The sequence below is a fragment of the Neovison vison genome, chromosome 14 (genome assembly GCF_020171115.1).
Source record: "Neovison vison isolate M4711 chromosome 14, ASM_NN_V1, whole genome shotgun sequence".
Taxonomy (NCBI): Eukaryota; Metazoa; Chordata; class Mammalia; order Carnivora; family Mustelidae; genus Neogale; species Neogale vison.
This window is the reverse complement of record NC_058104.1, coordinates 5,973,017-5,995,516: the sequence shown is the minus strand read 5'-3', so window position 1 is coordinate 5,995,516 and position 22,500 is coordinate 5,973,017. Positions and strand designations below refer to the sequence as shown.

At 41.2% G+C, this 22,500-nt stretch overlaps 1 protein-coding gene across 3 annotated transcripts in view; it reads left to right on the top strand.

Moving 5' to 3' along the window:
* Positions 1–7,873: 7,873 nt before the first annotated feature.
* Positions 7,874–22,500, top strand: part of RNF216 (ring finger protein 216) — a 143,921-nt gene continuing 129,294 nt past the window's right edge. For 2 of the 3 annotated variants that reach the window (XM_044233867.1, XM_044233865.1), the window contains exon 1: positions 7,874–7,985. The gene's annotated coding sequence lies outside the window, so the exon portion shown is untranslated. Of the gene's footprint in view, positions 7,986–18,730; positions 18,771–22,500 lie in introns of those variants that run through there. The other variant, XM_044233866.1, reaches the window with a different exon arrangement.

The following is a 22,500-nucleotide window of genomic DNA, read 5'->3' as shown; positions in this document are numbered from 1 at the left end:
ACAACTCAATTTAAATAATGGGCCAAGGGGCACCTGGCTGGATCAGTCGGTGGAACATGGAACTCTCGATCCCAGGGTTGTGGGTTCAAGCCTCAGTTGAGTATAGAGATTGCTTAAAAATAAAATCTTTTTAGGGGGGACCTTGGTGGCTCAGTCAGTTGAGCAGCCAACTCTTGATTTTGATTCAGGTCATGATCTCAGGGTTGTGAGATTAAGCCCCACGTGGGGTCTGCTTGAGATACTCTCTCCCTCTTCCCCTGCTCTCTCTCCCCCTCCCTCCCTCCCTTTCCTCTCTCTAAAATAAACAAATCTTTTTAAAAAAATAAAATATTTCTAAAAAATAATGCTTTCCTCCCAAAAAAGCCCAAAAACTTCACAAGAGAAGGTGTAAAAATTCCAGCAAGCGTAAGAAAAGATGCACCACACAATTAGCCATCAGGGAAATGCAAACTAAAACCACACCAGTTCACCGCCATACATCCATCACAATGGCTGGAATTAAAAACTGCTGATGAGGAGAAGGAGGACCTGGGACTCTCCTTCCTTGCCAGTGGAAAAGCAAAATGGCACAACCACTTCGGAAAACAGTTGGACACTTAATACATGACTCAGCAATTCCACACCCAGAGAGATGAAAACACTTATCTGCCTAAAATCATATACGTTAGTGTTCCTAAGAGCTTCATTCAAAATAGCCCCAAACTGGAAACAATTCAGTGCCCATGCACAGGTGAGTGGATGAACAAAGTGTGCTATATCCATGCAATGGAACTCTACCTGGCAACAAAAAGAATAAACCACTGGCACACATCAACAACGCAGAGAAACCTAAAAAGCACGTGCTGACATAGCCTTGTCTGATGAAACCTGCAAAACATTGCTGGAAGACATAACCAAAGGAAAATACATCCCAGGTACATGGACTTGAAACACTGATAATGTGAAGATGTCAATATTACCTATAGAAATTTATAGGTTCAATGCAATCTCCATCAAAATCCTAGGAAAATTTTTTAAGCAAACAGAAAAACCCATCCTAAAATTCATATAGAATCCTGATTGGACCTAAGCAGCTGAAACAATTTTGAGAAAGAAAAACAAAGCCCAGAGGAATCACACTTCCTAATTTCTTTTTTTTTTTTAAGTTTTTATTTATTTAATTTGAGAGAGAGGGAGAGGAGGGGAAGAGGGAGAAAGAATTTGAAGCAGACTCTACACTGAGCACAGAGACCCCTGTGGGGCTTGATCCCACAACCACCAAGATCATGACCTGAGCTGAAACCAAGAGTCGGATGCTTAACCAACTAAGTCACCCACACTTCCTAATTTCAAAATTCACTACAAAGCTGCAATACTCATAACTGTGTGGTCCTGGCATAAAGACAGACATACAGACCAATGGAATAAAGAGTCCAGAAATAAATTCTCAAATATATGGTCAAATGATTTTTAACAAAGATGTCAAACCCATTCAATGGGGGAAATGAGTGTTTTCAACAAATCGTGCTGGGAAAAGTGCATATCCACATGGAAATTTTTTTTAAATGAATTACTTAATTCCATATATGAGAATGAACTAAAAATGGATCAACCTAAGTGAAAGACCCGAAATTATAAAAGTAGGAGAAGACATAGAGCAAAAGCTTCATGACATTGGATTTGGCAGTCATTTTTTGGCTGTGACACCAAAGGTACAGGCAACAAAAGAAAAAAGAGACAAATAGGACTTCATGAAAATTTAAAAATTGTGTGCATCAAAGACAATATCGACAGGGTTAAAAAAAAAAAAAAGGCAACCCAGGATGGGAGAAAATATTTGGAAACCATACATCTGAAAAAGGATTAATATTCAGAATATATAGAGAACTTCTGAAACTCAACAACCAAGAAACAAACAAATCCACACAAGAATGGCCAAAAGATTGAATGGACATCTCTTCAAAGAAAATATACAAATGACCAGTAAGCCCATGAAAAGATACTAAAGATCATTAACCATTAGAAAAATGTAAATCAGAACTACAAAAAGGTATCATCATCTCACACTCGCTAAGATGGCTACTATTAAAAACCAGAAAATAATGAGTACAGGCAAGAGTGTGGAGAAATTGGTACCCTTGTACCCAGTCCATGGCAATGTCAATGGTGGAAAATAATGTGATGTTTCCTCAAAAATTAAAAATAGAATTACTGGGGCACCTGGGTGGCTCAGTGGGTTAAAGCCTTTGCCTTCAGCTCAGGTCATGATTCGAGGGTCCTGGGATCGAGGCCCACATCAGGCTCTCTCCTCAGCAGGGAGCCTGCTCCCTCCTCTGTCTCTCTGCCTACTTGTGATCTCTGTCTGTCAAATAAATGAATAAATAAATCTTTTTAAAAAATAGAATTACCGGGGACGCCTGGGTGGCTCAGTTGGTTGGACGACTGCCTTCGGCTCGGGGCATGATCCTGGAGTCCCGGGATCAAGTCCCACATCAGGCTCCCAGCTCCATGGGGAGTCTGCTTCGCTCTCTGACCTTCTCCTCGCTCATGCTCTCTCTCACTGTCTCTCTCTCTCAAATAAATAAATAAAAAATCTTAAAAAAAAAATAGAATTACCGTATGACGCAGCATCCACTCTGGAAATATGCTCAGAAGAATTGCAAGCGGGGTCTTAAAAGAGATCACTGAACACCCATGTTCACGATAATTGCTAAGACATGAAAGCAACCCAAGTGTCCAGACAGATGAATGGCTAAAACAAAATGTGTCATGCACACAATGGAATATGATTCAGTCTTAAAAAGGAAGGACATTCTGAACCTTGAGAACGTTATGCTGAGGGACATAAGCCCGTCACAAATACTGCATGACTCCACTGATGTGAGGCTCTTAGAGCAATCACAATCACAGTGACAGATAGTGGAACGGTGGCTGCCAGGGGGAGGTGGGGGTCTCATTCAACGGGTACAGAATTTCAGTTTTGCAAAATGAAAAATGTTATGGAGATGGATGGTGATGGCGGTTGGCACAACGTACATTATGAATGTGTTTTATACCACTGAGGTGTTTGTTTAAAAATGGTTAAGATTTAATATTTGGTTATGTGCGTTTTGCCACAATGAAAATAATGAAGAAAATAAACATGCGTTGAGCAAAAGAAACCAGACACGAAGGTACCTGCTTTATGATCTCATTTATCTGAAACTACAGAGAAAGCAATTCTAATCTAAAGTGACAGAAAGCAGGTGAGTGGTTGCCTAGCACCAGTGTTAGAGATGGTGGAAAGAGCACCACAGGTCGAGGAAGAAATACCAGAGAATATTTTGGGGTGATGGGAATGATCTCTATCTTGATGGTGGTGGTGGTTGCATGCGTGGGCATATAAATCTGTCAAAACTCAGAAATGTACACTTAAGCCGGGCACCTTGTACTGCATATAAATCATTCTGCAATAACACTGATTTAAAAAAAAAAAAAAAGCAGTGTGATAGAATAGCAGGAAATTACTGCTTCTGAAAGCAGACGGAGTTTGGGAATAATTTCCTCCATGACCAGACTAGCACAGCTTCATCTAGATAAAAGTGATGGCAGTTAGAGCTCTTGGGAACAAAGTGAAGATGATTTACAAATTGTGGTAATGGCAGTCCTCTGTGATTATAAATGATTTTACAAGTGGCCACTAATTGTAACCAGAAAACTTAATAGAGGCAGCGGTCTTGCGATGACTCACAGAGGTGTGTGAGTTGTACCCCCAGCTTTCTGGAATGCTTGTAGCGCTCGTAGGGGTCATCCCTTCGACCATGACTGCATGGAAGTATAACCAGTACACACGATACGAATTTCCATAGATGGAACTGAATTCACATGCGTCTACCCAAGAAAACAGGAAAGTATTGCATCTGGACAACAGTTCCGTCCGCAAGCAGGTATCTTCTGCCCTTTCTGATTGCTGGTGCTGATTAACATTAAGAGGAGAAAAAGAGGGGCGCCTGGGCGGCTCAGTGGGTTAAAGCCTCTGCCTTCGGCTCAGGTCATGATCCCAGGGTCCTGGGATCGAGCCCCACATCGGGCTCTCTGCTCTGCGGGGACCCTGCTTCCTCCTGTCTCTCTCTCTCTCTGCCTGCCTCTCTGCCTACCTGTGATCTCTGTCTGTTAAATAAATAAATAAAATCTTTAAAAAAAAAAGAGAGAGAGAGAGAAGAAAAAGAGTGACCCCTCTTATTGACATCGGACTTCATTTCTCTTAAACTAAAAACATGGAGCAAAAATCCCTTTGCCTCCGACTGATCACAAACTATTCCATCCTTCTCTCTTGCTCTCTCTTTTTAAATTGAATTAACTTTTTTCACTTTCTCTTTGTTTCTTAAGCACGCTCTACACCCAATGTGGGCTCGAACTCACGCCCCTAAGATTGAGTCGTTTAGCCTTACTGACTAAGCCAGCTGAGTGCTCTTTTAAAGTTTTTATTTTAATTCCAATTAGGTTTTTTTTTAAATTTATTTTTATTTTTTTTTTAAAAGATTTTATTTATTTATTTGTCAGAGACAGAGGGAGAGAGAGCGAGCGAGCACAGGCAGACAGAGAGGCAGGCAGAGGCAGAGGGAGAAGCAGGCTCCCTGCTGAGCAAGGAGCCCGATGTGGGACTCGATCCCAGGACTCTGGGATCATGACCTGAGCCGAAGGCAGCTGCTTAACCAACTGAGCCACCCAGGCGTCCCAGGTTTTTTTTTTTTAAAGGTTTTGTTTATTTACTTGTCAGAGAGAGAGCGCGCACGCCCAAGCAGGGGGAGGGACAAGCAGAGGAAGAAGCAGCTTCCCCACTGAGCCGGGAACCCTATGTCGGACTCCATCCCAGGACCCTGGGATCATGACGTGAGCCGAAGGCAGACGCTTAACCGACTGAGCCACCAGGTGTCCCCTCATTCCAGTTTGTTAACATACAGTGTTCTATTAGTTTCAGATTCCCATCCTCGTCTTGAGGAAGCAGATTTTCAGGTCTATGCTTCACACCTTGATTTTAATTTTTGCAGTTTATTTGTTGGTTTACTCTAATTTTAACTTTTTAAGAATTCAACAACATTGTTGTATTTCATGGACTCCATTTTTATGGTCCTTTTCCACTTAATCAAAGTGAGACTTGTTTTCTATTTATGGAGTGAAATAAGGCTTCCTTTTTAAAATATATTTTGACAAAAGTGAATCCATCTAAAGAACAACATAATACTTATGGGTCATGGGTTTTTAAATTTTTAAAATATATTTTGACAAAAATGAATCCATCTAAAGAACAACATAATACTTATGGGTCATGGGTTTTTTAATTTTTAAAATATGTTTTGACAAAAATGAATCCATCTAAAGAACAAAATAATACTTATGGGTCATGGGTGGCAAATGTTGCAGTGTTGCTGTACTGCTCATATGTTTGAGGTCTGTTGAAGACTGTTCCCTCTCCTCCTCTGCTGTCTTGTGCTTCAATGAGAGGACAGATGTGAACTCATCAGTGGCATCCTGATAAGAGGGACCAGTGCCAGGGACACCTGGGTGGCTCAGTGGTTTAAGCGTCTGCCTTCGGCTCACGTCATGATGCCAGAGTCCTGGGATCCAGTCCTGCATGGGGCTCCCTGCTCAGTGGGGAGTCTGCTTCTCCCTCTGCCTGTTGCTTCCCCAGCTTGTGAGCTTACATGCTCTCTCTCTCTACCTAACAAATAAAAAAAATAACTTTTTTTTTTTAAAAAGATGGAGCAGGGTCTACATATCACTAACTATGACCACAATTAACTAAATCTTCAGAAGCCCGTGCCATCAGACCTTACCACCCTCTTCCTTGTGCAACCAGTCTTTCCTTCTCATTCATTGAAGATTTTAGGGCTTGTCTCATTCTGTGCCCTGCCCCTGTTTCTGACATATTTCTTGATGATTTAATATCCTTTTAAATAATCTAGCTACATCCATGCCTTTTTTTCTTGGTTCCTCCCCTTGGAAGATCTACACCTCCTCCTCACGTCAGCCCTGCTCATAGTTGCCCGTGGGCTTTATCATTACTGACAAGTGCATCATTTCCAAAATCTCAGTGTCAAGCATACCCCTATTTGACCCCCTCCTATATCTCCAGCTCCTTCTTCCCCCCGCACATAAGCAGGTTGCTGGAGAAAGATCCACATCCTTGCTGCCTGGCCCCATTTCAAATGTCGGATCACAGAACTCCACTACTGCATTGGGCTGGTCATTTCACCCTTTGCAAACTCTCAGATCTTCTCCCTGACCTCACTATCAGCTAACCTCCCTCCTTCTCCTTTCCCGAAGGTTCAGTCCCATCGTATGGCTTCTCTGAGCAGCATTTGGAAATGCCAATCATTTCCTTCTTATCGAAATACTTTCTCTCTTTGGCCTCTGAGATACCACACTCTCCTGATTTTCCTCCGCAGCATCCTTCTCTAGATTCCAGATGTTGACAGGACCCTGAAATCCATCCTCAGCTTTCCTCTCGTCCCTACCTACACTCATTACGTTTTACACATTTTCTCTATCTCAGTGATTCCCAATTTAAATCCCTAGTCTTGCGTTCCCATCTGTTTTTCTGAGGCTGCAGACATATACCCAACTGCCTACAGATGTCTCTACTTGAAGATCCAGTTGGCAATTTCACGTGCCCAAAACATGTTCACTTCTCCCTACTCCAACTAAAATCTATCCCTCCCAATCCCCCCTCCCGTATTTGTGACCGAAACCACCATTCACCCAGTTGCACACGCCAAATACCTTGTATTTACCCTTGAATCCTTTCCCTCTCACCTCACATCCAATCCATCTGCAAATCTCTCTGTTCCACCTGAAAAAAAGAAAAAAATCCCTAATTTGATCATTTGTCCCCACTTCCTTCCTGACTGTACTAGTTAAAGTCACCATCCAGTATTACCTGGACTCCTGCAGTCTCTTCCTAACTAGCATTCCTGCTTCTACTCTGAGCTCTCTAAGACCAGAGTCCTCTTTGTAAAAATCAAACCACGCCCCCACTCCCAATTCTCTAGTAGTTTCCCACCGCAGAATAAAGTACAGATTCCATATTAAGACCTTCTCTGACCTGGCCCCCCATCACCTGGCCCACCCCCATTCCCTACCACTCTTTGTCTCACTCCCTGCATTGCAGGCACCCACACAGTTTCTCTAACACACCAGGCATATCCCCTCTGCTTGAAGTGTGTTTCCTCCCAGCGGTCGCCGTAGCTCACCTCCTTATGTCATTCCATTTTCTGCTCAAATGTCCCCTCTTCAGAAGACTCCTTGACCACACTTGTACCTCCATCACTCTCTACCCCTTCCTCTGCTTTATTTTTCCTGTGGGTCCCCCCCACCCACAACACTTCCTGCTTAGGCTAATATTTAGTTCGTTTGTTAGTGAGTTCCCTAGTTGGTTATATACTTACCCACTAAAACATCGCTTTGGGAGGGCAGGGACCTTCCAATACCGTTGTATCCCCAGTTCCTAAAACAGTGCCTGGCACACAGGGAGCTCTCCAAAAATATGCGTTGAATGAATGATTTGCCAAAGGCAAGGGGTGCAAATAAGTGCATATCCAGTAGATTTCCATAGGCACCTGCTCCCTCCCAACATCCCCCCCCAACACGCCCCCCTTTTCAGCTCTAGGGAGAGGGCGACACTTCCTGGGGTTGGGGGAGGGGCGCCTCAGTTTCCTTCGTCCTCCCACCTCGTGGGGGAGTCAAGACTCAGTGGGCGGTGAGCGGACAGAGGTCCCTCTCTATGGTCCTACTCCCCAGGCCCCTCCTCCCTAGCACCCGGCGTGCCTCTATGGTTCTTCCTGTCATTAGTCGGGAGGGGGCGCTGTGCGCAGGCGCGGGGTGAAGCCGCGGCTGGGCCGGAAGGAGTGCAGCGGCGGCCTCGGCGGCGGCGGCGACGAAGCTGTCGGCGGCCGCTCCTGGTGACTAAAAGCCGTGGCGACAGAGGCCGCCGAGCCCGCTTGGCGAGCCGGCGAGCTGAGTGGCGAGTAAGTGTCGGCTGCGGGGCGCACCGGCTCCTCGGCAGGCCGCGTGAGGCGAGTGGCGTCTCAGCCCGGCGCCTCCATTAAGCCCCGGGGTGGGGGCGGGGGCGGGGGCCACGGCCGTGAGGGGCGGCGGGGCCGCAGAGTCGGGGGCGCGGGCCTGGCTCGGCGGCCGCCCGAACGCGGGCGGGCCCGGGGCCGCGCGGGGCGCCGCTGAGTGCAGGGCGGCTTGAGCAGCGGGGCCGGCGGCGAGGCGGGAGCCACAAAGGCGCAGGCGGCCGGCGGACCCTCCCCCGCGCCCGCCACTTCGGGAAGTTTCGCGGGCCGGTCCCTCGGCCTGCTGCGCGAGGGCGAAAGCGCCGAAAGACCGAGTTTCCCCGGCGGCACCTCGCGGGAGGCGGCGTCGGTGGAGCCGAGCGCGGCCTGGAGCGCGCGGGCAGCGATGCCCTGTGACTCTGAACTCCGGCGCCCCCGGCCCAGGGGCGCCTGGCCTCAGTCCCCAATCCTCCCGACTCGGTTCAGGAGGGCTGTCTTCTCGAGGAAGCCGGCGACTCCCACCCAGCCCTCGTGAGGACATCCAAGTGCGTCAAAACCCCGTGCAGCGCGGGGAACGCGAGCCCGACAAAATGTGCCTGGAGCGCCGCGCAGTGAACGAGACCGGCGTTCCCGCGTGGGATGTGGCTGGAGACTGCGTGGAACGATTGTTTCAAAACTTTGGGCCACTTCAGTCCTGTGGGAGACCCCTCCCCTCCCCCAGGGTGCCTGCGGGGTCCCGTGTAAACCAGCCAGGGGCCCTGTAAATAACCCGAATATCGCACACGTGATAAGTGCCTGGGTCGAGCTGGTCCTAAGCACTTTGCTAATGGAAAGAGAAGATTTATTTACCCTGCTGGGAGCTGGGAGAGATCAGGGAAGATTTTAGGACCGACCTCAATTTTAGCACGCTTGCGTGAAGAAAGACTGCTGAGGAACAGCCATCCTTTGTTGTGTTTATTGTATGGGTGATTTATTGGGGCTGGGGGTAGGGAATGGTGTGACTCTGAGGAGAACCTGAGGCCAGATTTGGGATCTCCCCCAGTGATCCTAAATAGAAGTTAGCCGGGCAGCAAGTGAAAAAGAAGCCTTCCAGTCCCTGTGGAGGAAATCCAATAAAGGAAGTTGAAAGTTGAAATGGGAGTCAAGGAGACAAAGTTTATGAAATAGGGTAGACGAGAGCACCTTTGCTTGCTAACTCTGATGGCTTCTATTTATTTATTTATTTATTTTTAGATTTTATTTATTTGACAGAGAGATCACAAATAGGCAGACAGAGGGGCAGGGAGAAGCAGGCCCCCCGCTGAGCAGAGAGCCCAACACGGGGCTCGATCCCAGGACCGCCACCCAAACCCCCTGATGGCTTCTGTTTGATCAGTGTTCGTTATATTCCAGGCTGTGTTAGGGTCTTTTCAGACATTATAACTAGTCATAGCTGGTGATGTTATTTTCATTGTCAGTAAGACAAAACATGATGTCAGTTACTATGTACTAGACACCATTCTAAGCATTTTAAATATATTAACTCCTTTAATTTTCAGTGATGGGGGTTCTGTTCTTAACAAGGAAGGAAACGAGGTACTGAAAAATAACTTACACAGTCACAAAGCTTGTAAGGGTCAGAGCTGGAACTTGAACTCAGTTGGGTTCCATAGTTTATGCTCCTAATTATTTTGCTATACCTGTGAATGATACTTACTCGAAAAGTTCTGGAGTATTTACTTGGGGCCAGGCAATGTGCTGTGTCCTGTGGCTATGGGAGTCAGTAAGATGTAGGGTCCTACATCTTTAGAACTTGCTTTTTTTTTTTTTTTTTTTTAAAGATTTTATTTATTTATTTGAGAGAGAGAGACAGTGAGAGAGAGCATGAGCGAGGAGAAGGTCAGAGAGCGAAGCAGACTCCCCATGGAGCTGGGAGCCCGATGCGGGACTCGATCCCTGGACTCCAGGATCACGCCCTGAGCCGAAGGCAGTCGTCCAACCAACTGAGCCACCCAGGTGTCCCTAGAACTTGCTTTAGCAGAGGAGCTAGCTATCTAATATAACTGTAGATTGTTGTGCCAAGAATTCTGAAGGATTTTGATATGTTGTGTGAATGAACAGTGGGGGATGGTCAGGAAAGGTCCTCCTTCTGAGGAGGTGATATTTAAGATGAGAAACTCAAGGATGAATGGAGTTTATTTGGTCAGAGACAGTGAAAAATAATCAGCCAGCTAGAGGGAAGAGGAAGGAGCATGGCCTGTTCAAGGGACTGAGCCATGGTTCCTGCAGAATTGTGAATAGGGGAGGGGTGCAAGCTGAGGCTAGCTGAGTCAGCAAGGGTCCTAAGGCCATGGGATTTTGGTCCTACCATGATGAGATTCTATGATTCAAAAACCAACAAACCAGCGTCCATGCTGCATGAAGATACATCAGACACTATTGAGATAGAAGGGGTCTGGCATCATGAGTTCACAGAGGAGTCACCTGTAAAAAGATTGTTGAAAACGATTTTTTTTTCCTTTTGTGGATGAGACTGTGCTTGCTTATTCCAGTTTCTGAATCAATTTTTACTCGACATTTGAGGAAATTTTTGGGTTATATATGTTAAACATTTTAGCCAACCCAGTGAAGATTTTGAGTTAATTTTTTGTTTAAAACCTTTTCTATTGTAGAAAGACACTGATACGAGGATTTTTAGAGTTCTTTTGAACTCTGCTAAAACTGCAGACTAATTGTCTACATAATTCTGTCTTTGGTTATGAATGCCATTTTATCTTAATTCTTTCACTTTGTCTATATATTAAAATATACACCCATTGCATTTTTTTTTTATTCTGAACTCCTCACTTGTTCCTTCTTAATAGGATTGCCATCCTTCAGTCACCCAACATCTAGGTGTCCTCAACATCTAAGTCAACTTTGACTCCTTTATTTTCTTCTTGCCTCATGGCTCTTTACATACAAAAATCCCATTGAATCTAACCGTAGTTGGTATCTTACATCTTTTTCTTTTCCCTGCTTATTGTTATCTCTAGTTCATACTTCACTGCCTCTTGTTTCCTGGGTTTCCTGCTACTAGATGTTTTTTATAGTCTTACACATTGCAGTTAGGTTGATTTTCCTAAAGTACAAGTCTCTGTATTACTTCTTATTGGTTAGAAAATAAAATTTGACCTGTACTTCAGTTATCCATAGATGCACAGAGCAAACCACCCTCAAACATATAACTTAATAGGACAATTTTATTTGTCAGCAATTTTGTGACTCAGGAGATTGGGAAGGACTAATGTGGGGTTTCCTTTTTTCCCCCGTGGTCCACATGTTGCTAGCAGAGGTAGTAGGGCTGGAGGTTCCACTTCCAAAATGCTTTTTCACTCCATGCCTTGTCACGGACTGCAGGGAGGCAGGGCTCAGCTATGTTTTATTTCTCTGGGTAGTGTCGGCTTTCCGTGTGCTCTCTCCATCAGGAGGCAGACTTCTTAATGGTAATTCTGGCCTCCAGGAGCCCTAGGTGGAAGCTGCCTAAAGTTCTCTTAAAGGCAAAGCTTGGAGCTAGCACAGCATTCATTTCAGCTTAAATACAACTATCTGGGCAAAGCTTCCCTCACTACCTGCCCTCTCCCAACTGGAATAGTGTCTTTATTGTGCTATTTCTTTTTATTTTGTAGTGTGCTTCATTGTGTGCTGAGTTTCTCTCACTGATTTTACTCCCCCAAGTTTTTTGAGGCAAAATCCATGTTGGATTTTCTTTGTATGTATTCCCCATGGTGCAGAACACTTTTTTTTTTTTTTTAAAGACTTGATATATTTGAAAGCAATAAAGAACACGAGGTGAGCAGCAGAAGGACCAGCAGATTTCGCGCTGAGCACAGAGCCTGATGTAGGGCTTGATTCCAGGATCCCCAGATCATGACCTGAGCCAAAGTCAGATGCTCAATGAACTGAGTCACCCAGGCACCCCACAACTGTTTTATACTAAATGTCAAGATGACAGTAGTATTTGCTTAATTCTTTAATGTATTTTAATTTTAGATAGTCCTGTAGGGGTGCCTGGGTGGCTCAGTCAGTTCAGCATTCAACTCGATTTCAGCTCCTTGATCTCAGCGTCCTGAGCTCAAGCCCCATGTTGGGCTCCACACTGGGCATGGAGCCTACTTTAAAAAAAAAAAAAAAATGAAAAGATAATATAAATAATTCGAGTTCAGTATAGAAAAGTCAGGAAATAAAGCAAAAAAAAAAAAAAAAACTACTCTAAACTTTGTACTTAGAAATAACCATTATTCACTTTTTGTTGTGTAGATTTAATATTGATTTAACATTAGTATAGGCTTACAATGAATGAATATCCAAACGACGGTTAAGATGAGGAGCTAGGATTTGAATGAAGAGCAATAATCACTTACAGTCACTCAGAAAACCATGCTGGGAAACAGTGTTGTGGAGTGGTTCGATGTGGGCACATACAGCTTCTTGCAGCCTCTACCTGGCTCTGCTTCGCCCACCTTCCGCTGGAATGTTCACAGAGATTAACTCATTAACTTGGAAACATACTACCCCAAGACCAGTGTTGCAGATGTGACAGACATATTTATGGCGATTATTCTGGAAAGCAGGAACATCACAAACCCCAGGACCATGCAGTATTATTAGCATGTGGAAGGAAAAATGGAGATGTAACACAAATAGAAGGATGAGAAGAAATTTATAACCGAAGAAAATCCTGATAAACTGATTGTTGTCACTTAAGCCTAACTCTGGTTATATATGGCTCTGATGGATGAAGATGTCTTTGGAGCCACTCATTTACTCAACAACTGTGCCAGACACAGGAAATACCACTCTGAATAAGATGTATCAAGGGCATATGGAGAACACAGTTGACATGTGAACTTGATCACGTGTTGCTATACCCATCCAAGGAAGAGGAGATTTTTAAAAAGGTAATGAGGACAATTGTAGGAGGTGGAAGAGAATATAGAATTGTCACCTCATTTTTCTTAAGTTTTTACAATACAGTAGTACTACATAAGATTCTCTGTGGGGTGAGGAAGTGCTAAAATGTATGCTAATTTTTGTTTCTAATCTGGAAGCATTATCTGATGTATTGACTATAGAGTATAGTCACAAATGTACATATGATAATTTTTACAATAAAAGGAAGAGGCAAAAACTATTCTGTTAGATAGCATTTCTCATTTCTGGATTCCACATTTATTGAGCCATTTTCTTCAGCTGTCTGATGAAGAAGCTACTTCCAGAGGAAAAATGAAGTTTCTTATAGAAGGAAGTAGAAGTTTAACTGAATAGTTTTCATAAAACTAGCAAAAAGTAACCTGGAAGAGGAAAATAAAGCCCTACCCCCACGTTTGGCTATATTGTCAACTTACTAATAAACACTGTACATCTACTGTGTACTTTTGATAACAAGCTCCTGTTTTGGTGACATTTACCATTTACAAAGCGGCTTCTCATATTCCAGCACAACCTTACAAGGTAAGAAAAGCAATTTCCATTTCATAGGGAATAATAGTAGCCATAATGTGACACTGGGCACGTGCCACACACTATGGTAAATATATTCAACTTTAAAACAACTATCCTCATTTTACAAATAAACTAGGTCCAAGAGATTGAGCAATTTATGCAGTCACTGAGTCACTAAATGGTGAAACCAGGGTTCATGCTTAGGTAGTTTGATCTGAAGCCCAGATGAGAGGACTGAATGTCAGGGACTTGAATGACCTTTGCATAGAAGCTAGTAAGGAGTAGAAATTCCCTCGTCAGACTACTTTTCTCACTGAAGTTTGGGGACATTGTATGTACCACTCGCTCATGAGGAATCTTGCTTTTAAAGCACTGCCAATCTGTTTAACTACAAGCTTGACATTCTAGCTAAATTAGGTATATGTAAAATGAGTCACATGTCCCTTTGACTTCCAGTATAAAATTGAAAGAACCTTGTGGTAAAAGAAGAAACAAGAAACGTGGCTAGTGGGATTATGTTCACAATACTTTTTAAAAATTGTATTTGAAAGAAAAGTAAAGATTTGAATACAGTTTAAATTTGACATTAGAACTCTTTTACCATGCTGTTTATAAATGATGCCACTTTTATTTCAAGGGAGATTTGTAAATTCTAAAAAATTGAGATACCTTTGTCCAGTTACAGATATCAAAGTTTTACTGTTATACTTAGTCTTGATAAACAATTTAGTATTCTCTATGTTGGAAAAATGCTGATGTTATTTGATTTTTAACTTTGTATAGGCATCATTATATGAGAAGCCAGAGTCTGGGGTCTACTTTCTCTAAAGCATGTTGTTTCTCCCAGGACGGTGGAAAAAATTATTTTCTTGGCACCAAGAACATTGGTTCTTAATTATTTTCATTAAAATAAAGCAAGAAAATGGTTCACATGGTTCAAAACACTACTGTTTCACAGAGGCAACCACTTTTTTTTCTCTCATAATGGCTTTTGTTCCCCTAACTTTCCCATTTTGAAATAGAGTACACACAAAGAAGTTTGACCCCAAACTCAGTTTAGGCCTGTGCCTAAACTTCATCTAAATGAAGTCATTCGAGGTATATTCTCTTACATTTGGATTCCTTCCCTCAACCATTATGAATGGCTTAATGGATTAAAAGATGCTTGTATCCACCACCCAGTCTAAGAAGTAAACTCCCATCTCTAAGCCATATCCATGTTATCCTATCCTGATCATAACTCATTCCTTACCCCAATATTAACTCTTAATCTGACTTTTATAATCATTTTTTCATGTTTATTTTATCACCCAAGAGTACATTCCAGATACTGTAATCTCATTTTTAAATTTTGATGTATTCTTCTTCCTTTTTTTTTTCCTTACAATTTATCTCTTGTTGAGCCTGATCCATTTAGCCTGTAATTCCCAGAGCCTAGCTAGGTGTTCATCAGACTTCTAAAAAAATTATCATCCCCATATAGAACCTTTTAAAACATTTCTATTTCTAATCCTTTCTCATTAAATACTAAGGAATAAGATTTTACTGGATGGGACTGAATTTTGGAGGGTCACAAACCACTGTAATATCTTAAGATCTTTTCACGCCCTTGCAAAAGCATTCCCATTGAGAATACATGGTCTGGGTTGCATAATTATGCAGCAGTTCAAAAATTTCATTTTCTGTCTAGCCTCTATTTTAAAAGGGGTTGGGTCCAGATCCTTGTCCAAACTCTGGTTCCATCTCTTTCACAAGACTGTAGATCGTGTTCTTTCCTTGGAAGGCACTTAGTTCTTGTCTCTATGAAGTTAGCAGCCAGTGATATTTCAGGTCCAGATTTAGTAATCCTTGAGGATTGCAAAATGGCATTTTAGTTGGATTTTTTAAATTAATACTGGAATATTTTTTATAAAGAAACCATTTTCTTGTCCAGTTACATACAGTTTATATAGAAAAGGCAAGAAAGTACCAAATTCCTTGCCGCTATTTCATCTATATTTTATTTGTTTGCTTGCTTATTTATTTATCTATAGAGAGGAAAAGGGAGACACAATCTTAAGGAGGTTCCACACTCAGTGCAGAGCCCATCGTGGGACTTGATCTCACAACCCTGAGATCCTGACCTGAGCCAAAATCGAGACAGACGCTTAACTGACTGAGCCATCCAGGCACCCGTTTTACCAGTTTTAAAGATAAAGTTTTGGTTGATAGTATCCTTTGAAAATGACCTTTTGACAAATAATTATGGCCATTTTTATTTATGTTTTTTTAAGAGTCATACCATATTATATCTTTTTTGGAGCTCAAATTGTCCCATGTTTGGCCAGTGGGAGCCTCTTCAGCGTTTTCTTTTTCTGTGTTACTCTGACTGAACCCAGTCTTTGATAAGTAGTTTTTGATTGCTTTCTTGATATCTGGTATGACATCTGGTATTGTAGGCTCGTTTTGTAATAATCCTGCCCCAGAATTGGAATTAGTAATTTCTCCAAAATCCTGGTTTCTTTTGGTGGGAAATAGTATTTTAAGACATAATCAAGGCATTGTTCATTGCTACGAGTAATTGGTTTTCAGGCCTTTGGGGGTGGAGGGGGGCAGGACAGAACTAAAATATTTTATGAGTTCACACTAACTCAGATTTAGGGCTCTTTTATAGGTTTTTTCTGTAGGCTTTTTCTTCTATATTATAAATAAGATTCCTTTTTTTTTTTTTTTATTAAAGATTTTATTTATTTATTTGACAGAGAGAGATCACAAGTAGGCAGAGAGGCAGGCAGAGAGAGAAGAGGAAGCAGGCTCCCTGCTGAGCAGAGAGCCTGATGCGGGACTCGATCCCAGGACCCTAAGATCATGACCTGAGCCGAAGGCAATGTCTTAACCCACTGAGCCACCCAGGCACCCAATAAGATTCCTTTTTTTACACTGAAATTCTTGATTCTCGAGGGCACAGGGATTAATAGAATATGCCATAACTGCTAATCTTTTTAACTTGTTACACACAAAAGTGTCAGAATGAAAGTCTCAGAATGTCTCAACCGTTAGGATTTGCTTATGCTTCCCCCCATAATTTTTATAATTGTACTATATTGCTTAATTTTAGTTCTTATTTAATCTTTGTGCTACAAGTAATTAATTACATATTTAATGTTTACTGCCAGCCTTTGTGTTGTTGTCTTTAGTCATTTTGGTTGCCTAAAGTTTATTTTTCTGTCAGATTCCTTAGGAAGGTCCTATAGAAACAATCAGTAATCCTAAATTCTACATGTTGATAAATTTGTGCTTCTTTTCTTTGAAATTATTTTTGCTGGATATAAAATCTCTGGTTTATATTTTTTTAAAAAGTATCTTACACCATTTTTTAATGACATAAAGCATCACTATCAAAGTCTGCTAATCTAATTTTCTTTCTTTTCACTGGCTCAAGCCCAGCCCCTAAAAGGATTTTTTTTTTTCCTTTAAAGTATGTGTGTCTTGGTAGTTGTCATTTTGGGTGGGTTTTTTTTGTTTTGTTTTGTTTTTCTTGTTGTTTTTTAGGTATTTACTGTATTTTGAAATGTAGTCTTAACATTTTTATTTTAGGAAAAATAAAATTTTTTTCTGTTACAATTTTTAGTATTCTCTTCCCTTTTGATTTATTCAAGAGCTGCTGTTTGTTACACTGGACAATCTTTGTCTTGAATATTTGTTCCTTATCTCTTTACTTTTCTATTTAAAGTTTTCCTCCTTTTACCTTTCAGTTCTCCTAAGCAGTATGTGTTGTGTTTATTCACACTTATGTTCCTTCTAATTTAGTCTTCACTTCTAAAACTTCTTAAAATTTTATTTCTTTCCTGAGATCTGCCATGCCATTTATGAGTTTTCTTGTTCTGATTTATGTTGTTGTTTTATGTCTTGTATTATTTTCATAGTGTCCTTTAGGTGTTTTTTTCTGGCATGTTTTTGTTGTTTATAGGGATGTTGTTTTGCTACTGCTTGTTTTTCTTACAACTTTGTAGGAGTTTTGACATCAGTTCTTTTCTAACTCATTTTTTCAGCAGAAACTTTGCAGGCCAGAATCTTTGCTCATTTTTAATGAAATTGGGTTTTTTTGGGACTTTTAGAAGGAGGGTAAGTTTAGGATAGCTTTTTCAACTTCACAGAAATCCCTTTTCTTTTCTTTTTTTCCCTTTTCCAGTTTTCAAAATATGACAGCTTCTTCCCCCAGTGGCTTGCCTTTTCACTCTTAATAATTTATTTTGTGAATAGAAGTTTTTATTTTTAATGTACAAAATTTTATTTTTAATGTACAATATTTACAATAGTATAATATATACTACTATCTTTCCCAACCCCAAGTTTGTGAAGGCATTTTTTTTAAGGTATCTTCTAGAAACTCTTCTACCTTTCTGTTTAAATCAAGAAATCACCTAAAGTCATTTTTGTCTAAGGCATGAGGAAGAGACTTAGTTCCTCATTCTTCCTGCCACCCCCCCAGCTTTCTAGTACAGCATACAGTAAAAACATGTTTTCCACTGCTCTGCAATGCCACTTTTGTCATAAATCAGACATCCGCATGTGAATGAATCAGTTTCTGGACTCTATTCCTTTAGTCTGCTTTTCTCTTCTTTTGCCAATACTGCATGGTCTTAATTAACTGTAGCTTTGTATTAATAAGACTCAACTGTCTAATAGTGTAAGTCTTTCACCTCTTGTTTTTCTTTGTGAACGCCTTGGTTATTCTTGGCTCTTTGCATTTTCCTGTAGATTTTAAAATCATGTTGTATATAGCCACTTTTCAAAAATCTGATTAAGGCTATATTAAATCTGTAGATCAGTTTGGGAGGAATTGACATCTTTACAAAATGGAGCTTTCCAGTCCATGAATGTGGTATGTGTCTCCATTCATTAGTGTTCTTTGGTTTCGCTCAGTGATTTACAGTTTTTTATATAGAGGTCTGGCACCTCTTTCATTGCATTTATTCCTTGGTATATGATAGTTTTTGATGCTACTGTAAGGAGTATCCTTTCAAAACACCATTTTCTAATTGTTTCTTTAAGTATGGCATTCATTTTTGCATATTGGCCTTGTATCCGTAGACTTTGTTATTCATTCCACTTATTGCAGTGGTGGTTCTATGTACCGTCACTTATATGTATTTGACTCACTGTTCCGTTCCTATGTTATCTTCCAGTATTTTATCATTTTATTTATTTATTTTTAAGTAGGTTCCATGCCCAACGTGGGGCTTGAACTCGAGACCCCAAGACTGAGACCTGAGATCAAGAGTTGGACACTCAACCGACTGAGCCACCCAGGTGCACCTGTTGTTTTATCTTTTGATAATCCTTCTGGAACAAATGTTTATGTGTGATATAAGGAATGAATCAAGGTTCATTTTCTTCTCTATTGATACCCACTTGGCCCAGCAATGTTTATCGGGAGACCATTGTTCCCACTACATTGCAGTAGCACTTTTGTTTTTATATAGATGACCAAACGTATATAGGTCTGTTTCTGAGCCCTCTAGTCTGTTTTTCTGTCTTTGCATCAATAGACAATCTTGGGGCCCCTGGGTGGCCCGGTGGTTTAAAGCCTCTGCCTTCGGCTCAGGTTATAATCCTGGGATCCTGGGATCCTGGGATCGAGTCCCACATCGTGTGCTCAGTGGGAGCCTGCTTCACCCCCCTCTCTGTCTTCCTCTTTGCCTCCTTGTGATCTCTGTCTGTCAAATAATTAAAATCTTAAAAAAATATATGTAGGGCGCCTGGGTGGCTCAGTGGGTTGGGCTGCTGCCTTCGGCTCGGGTCATGGTCTCGGGGTCCTGGGATCGAGTCCCGCGTCGGGCTCTCTGCTCAGCGGGGAGCCTGCTTCCCTCTCTCTCTCTCTCTGCCTGCCTCTCCGTCTACTTGTGATCTCTCTCTGTCAAATAAATAAATAAAATCTTTAAAAAAAAAAAAATATATATATATATATATATATATGTATATGTATGTATTGGGGCGCCTGGGTGGCTCAGTGGGTTAAGCCGCTGCCTTCGGCTCAGGTCATGATTGCAGAGTCCTAGGATCGAGCCCCGCATCGGGCTCTCTGCTCATCCGGGAGCCTGCTTCCTTCTCTCTCTCTCTCTGCCTGCCTCTCTGCCTGCTTGTGATCTCTCTGTGTCAAATAAATAAATCAAATCTTTAAAAATATATATATGTATATATATGTATGTATATATATAAAATCTTATCATCTGCAAATAATGCCACTTTAATATCTCCCTTTCGGCTTGATATTTTATTTCTCTTTATTGCCCTACTGCACCTTCTACAACCTCCAGTACAGTGTAGATGAGAAATGGTGCAAACTCTCCTCAATTTTAGGGAAAAAGCTTTTCATTGCTTCACTGTTAGGTGTGAGGTTTGCTCTAGTGTTTTTGAAATGTCTTCAACTTGGCAAAGGTAGTCTTCTCTAATAACCAGTAGGCTGAGAGATTTTAATCATGAATAGCTGTTAAATTTTAATGCTTTTTCCTCCAACCTACTGCAATGATGATACAGTTTTTTCTTTATTCCAATAACATACCTTACTTTGCTTTGGTTATGATTTTTGCATCTGTGTTCATGAGAGAGATTGGTCTTTCTTGTGCTGTTCTAATGAGCTTATAGTATCAGAATTATGCAGGCCTCATAAAATGATTCAGAAATAATGTTTGTTCTTTTTCTGTTCTCTCAGTTTTTGTAATATTAGTTACACTTCTTCCTTGGATATTTAGAAGACTTCACTGGGAAAGGTTACAGGGCTTTTACAGTATTCTTTGTGGGAAAGTTATTAGTTACTGATTCAGTTTCCTTATTTGGTAGAGCTCTGTTGAGATTTAGTTTTCTTTGTTCAGGGCCACCTAGCTGGCTCAGTCCACAAAGCATGTGTCTTTTGATTTCAGGGCCATGAGTTTGAGCCCCACAGTGGGTATAGAGATTACCTAAGTAAATAGTTTTTAAATAAATAAATAAAAACTTTTCTTCCCCTATGGTAAGTTGTATCTCAAAGAGTTTATCCAGTCACAATTTCAAATTGATTGGTATAAAATTATACATAATACTCCTTTTATATTGTAGAATCTGTGGTGGTGTCTTCTTTTACATTCCTTTTTTTTTTTTTTTTAAAGATTTTATTTATTTATTTGCCAGAAAGCGAGAGCACAAACAGGAAATGACAGCAGAGGGAGAGAAAGAAGCAGGCTCCCGTTGAGCAGAGAGCCTGATATGGGACTCGATCCCAGGACCCTGAGACCATGACCCGAGCCGAAAGCAGAGGCTTAACCCTCTGAGCCACCCAGGCGCCCCTTCTTTTACATTCCTGATAATGGTTGGTTGTGTTTTCTCCCATTTTCCCTTCATCAGTTATGAAAGAGGTTTATCAGTCTTCTTAATCTTGTTAGAGAAACAACTTTTTGTTTGGACTTTTCTTTATATGTTTGTGTCTATTTTGTTGATTCCTGCTGTTAGGATTGTCATCTATTTTTCTGGTTTGATTTACTGTGCTTTTTCTAGCTTCCTGAGATTGAGGCTTCAGTCATTGATATCGTGGTCCTTTTTCTTCTCTAAACTAGCATTTGGATGTATAAATTGCCCTCTAAACACTGCTTTAACTCTAGCCTATGAATTTTGACATATTTTGTTTTCATTACTGTTTGATTCATCCAGTCAAAATACAGGAGTTTCTAATTTTCGTCATAATTTCTTCTTTAATCCATGAGTTGTTTAGTTTGCTTAATTTCCAGTATTTAGAAATTTCCTGGTTATCTTTTACTGACTACCAGGTAACAATACACCATATGATTTCAAGCCCATGAAATTTGTTGAGACTAGTCTTAGGACTCAGGGATATAATCCATTTTGTAAATGTTCTCTGTATACTTGAAAAGAATATGTGTTCTGCAGTTGTTAGGTAGAGTGGTCTATCAGTGTCAGTGAGGTCAAGTGGTTTGATAGTGCTCTTCAGATCTGTCCGGCTGTAAGTGTGGATTTGTGTTACTTCCTTAAGTTCTGTCAGTTTGAGGTGTATGTATTTTTGAAACGGTATAATTAGATTCATACACATTCAATACTGTATCTTCTGTGAGTTGACCCTCTTAACTGGATGAAGTCTCCCTACTGGTCTCTGATAACTACTTATGTCAATTTTGTCTGATTCTAGTCTATTCATAGAATTTTTCATGGGTTTTGTTGTACTTCTGCCTCCCTCCCAAAAAGAAAAGATGAGTTGAAAAGAGAGCTTCAACACAGAATTGGAGTTTATTTAAAAAATCAGATGGAGGGGCGCCTGGGTGGCTCAGTGGGTTAAAGCCTCTGCCTTTGGCTCAGGTCGTGATCCCGGGGTCCTGGGATGGAGCCCCGCATCGGGCTCTCTGCTCGGCAGGGAGCCTGCTTCTCCCTCTCTCTCTTCCTGCCTCTCTGCCTACTTGTGATCTCTGTCCGTGAAATAAATAAATAAAGTCTTTTAAAAAAAAATCAGATGGACATCTTATGACTGAAAAATAAAGTATCTTATTAGTTGACCAGTCTATTGCTTTCCATCCTTTTGCTTTAAAGCTTTTTCTTAACAGTGTTTATGTTGTCTGTTTATGTAGTACAGTTTCCAGTATGATTATATTTAAGTTGTACAAGATAACGACTTACATAAATTGCAAAGTAATTACCTTGGGAAGTTTAGTTAACATCATCATCTCATATGGGTAACCCCCCCAAAAAAAGAGAAAAATGTGTTTTCCCTTGCGATTAGATCTTTCAGGATTTACTCTCTTAGCAGTTTCCAAATACAACCTACAGCAGTGTTAACTGTAGTCCTCATGTTGTACCTTCTGGCCCCATTATTATTTTATAACTGGAACTTGGTTCCTTTTGACCTCCTTTATCCAGTTCTCCTACCTTTGGTAACCATATGTGATCTCAGTTTTTACGAGTTTGGGTCTTTGTGGGATTTTGAGTTGTTTTTTGGACTCTACATGTGAAATCATATCTTGTTTGTTTTTCTGTCTCATTTCACTCAGTATATAATGCT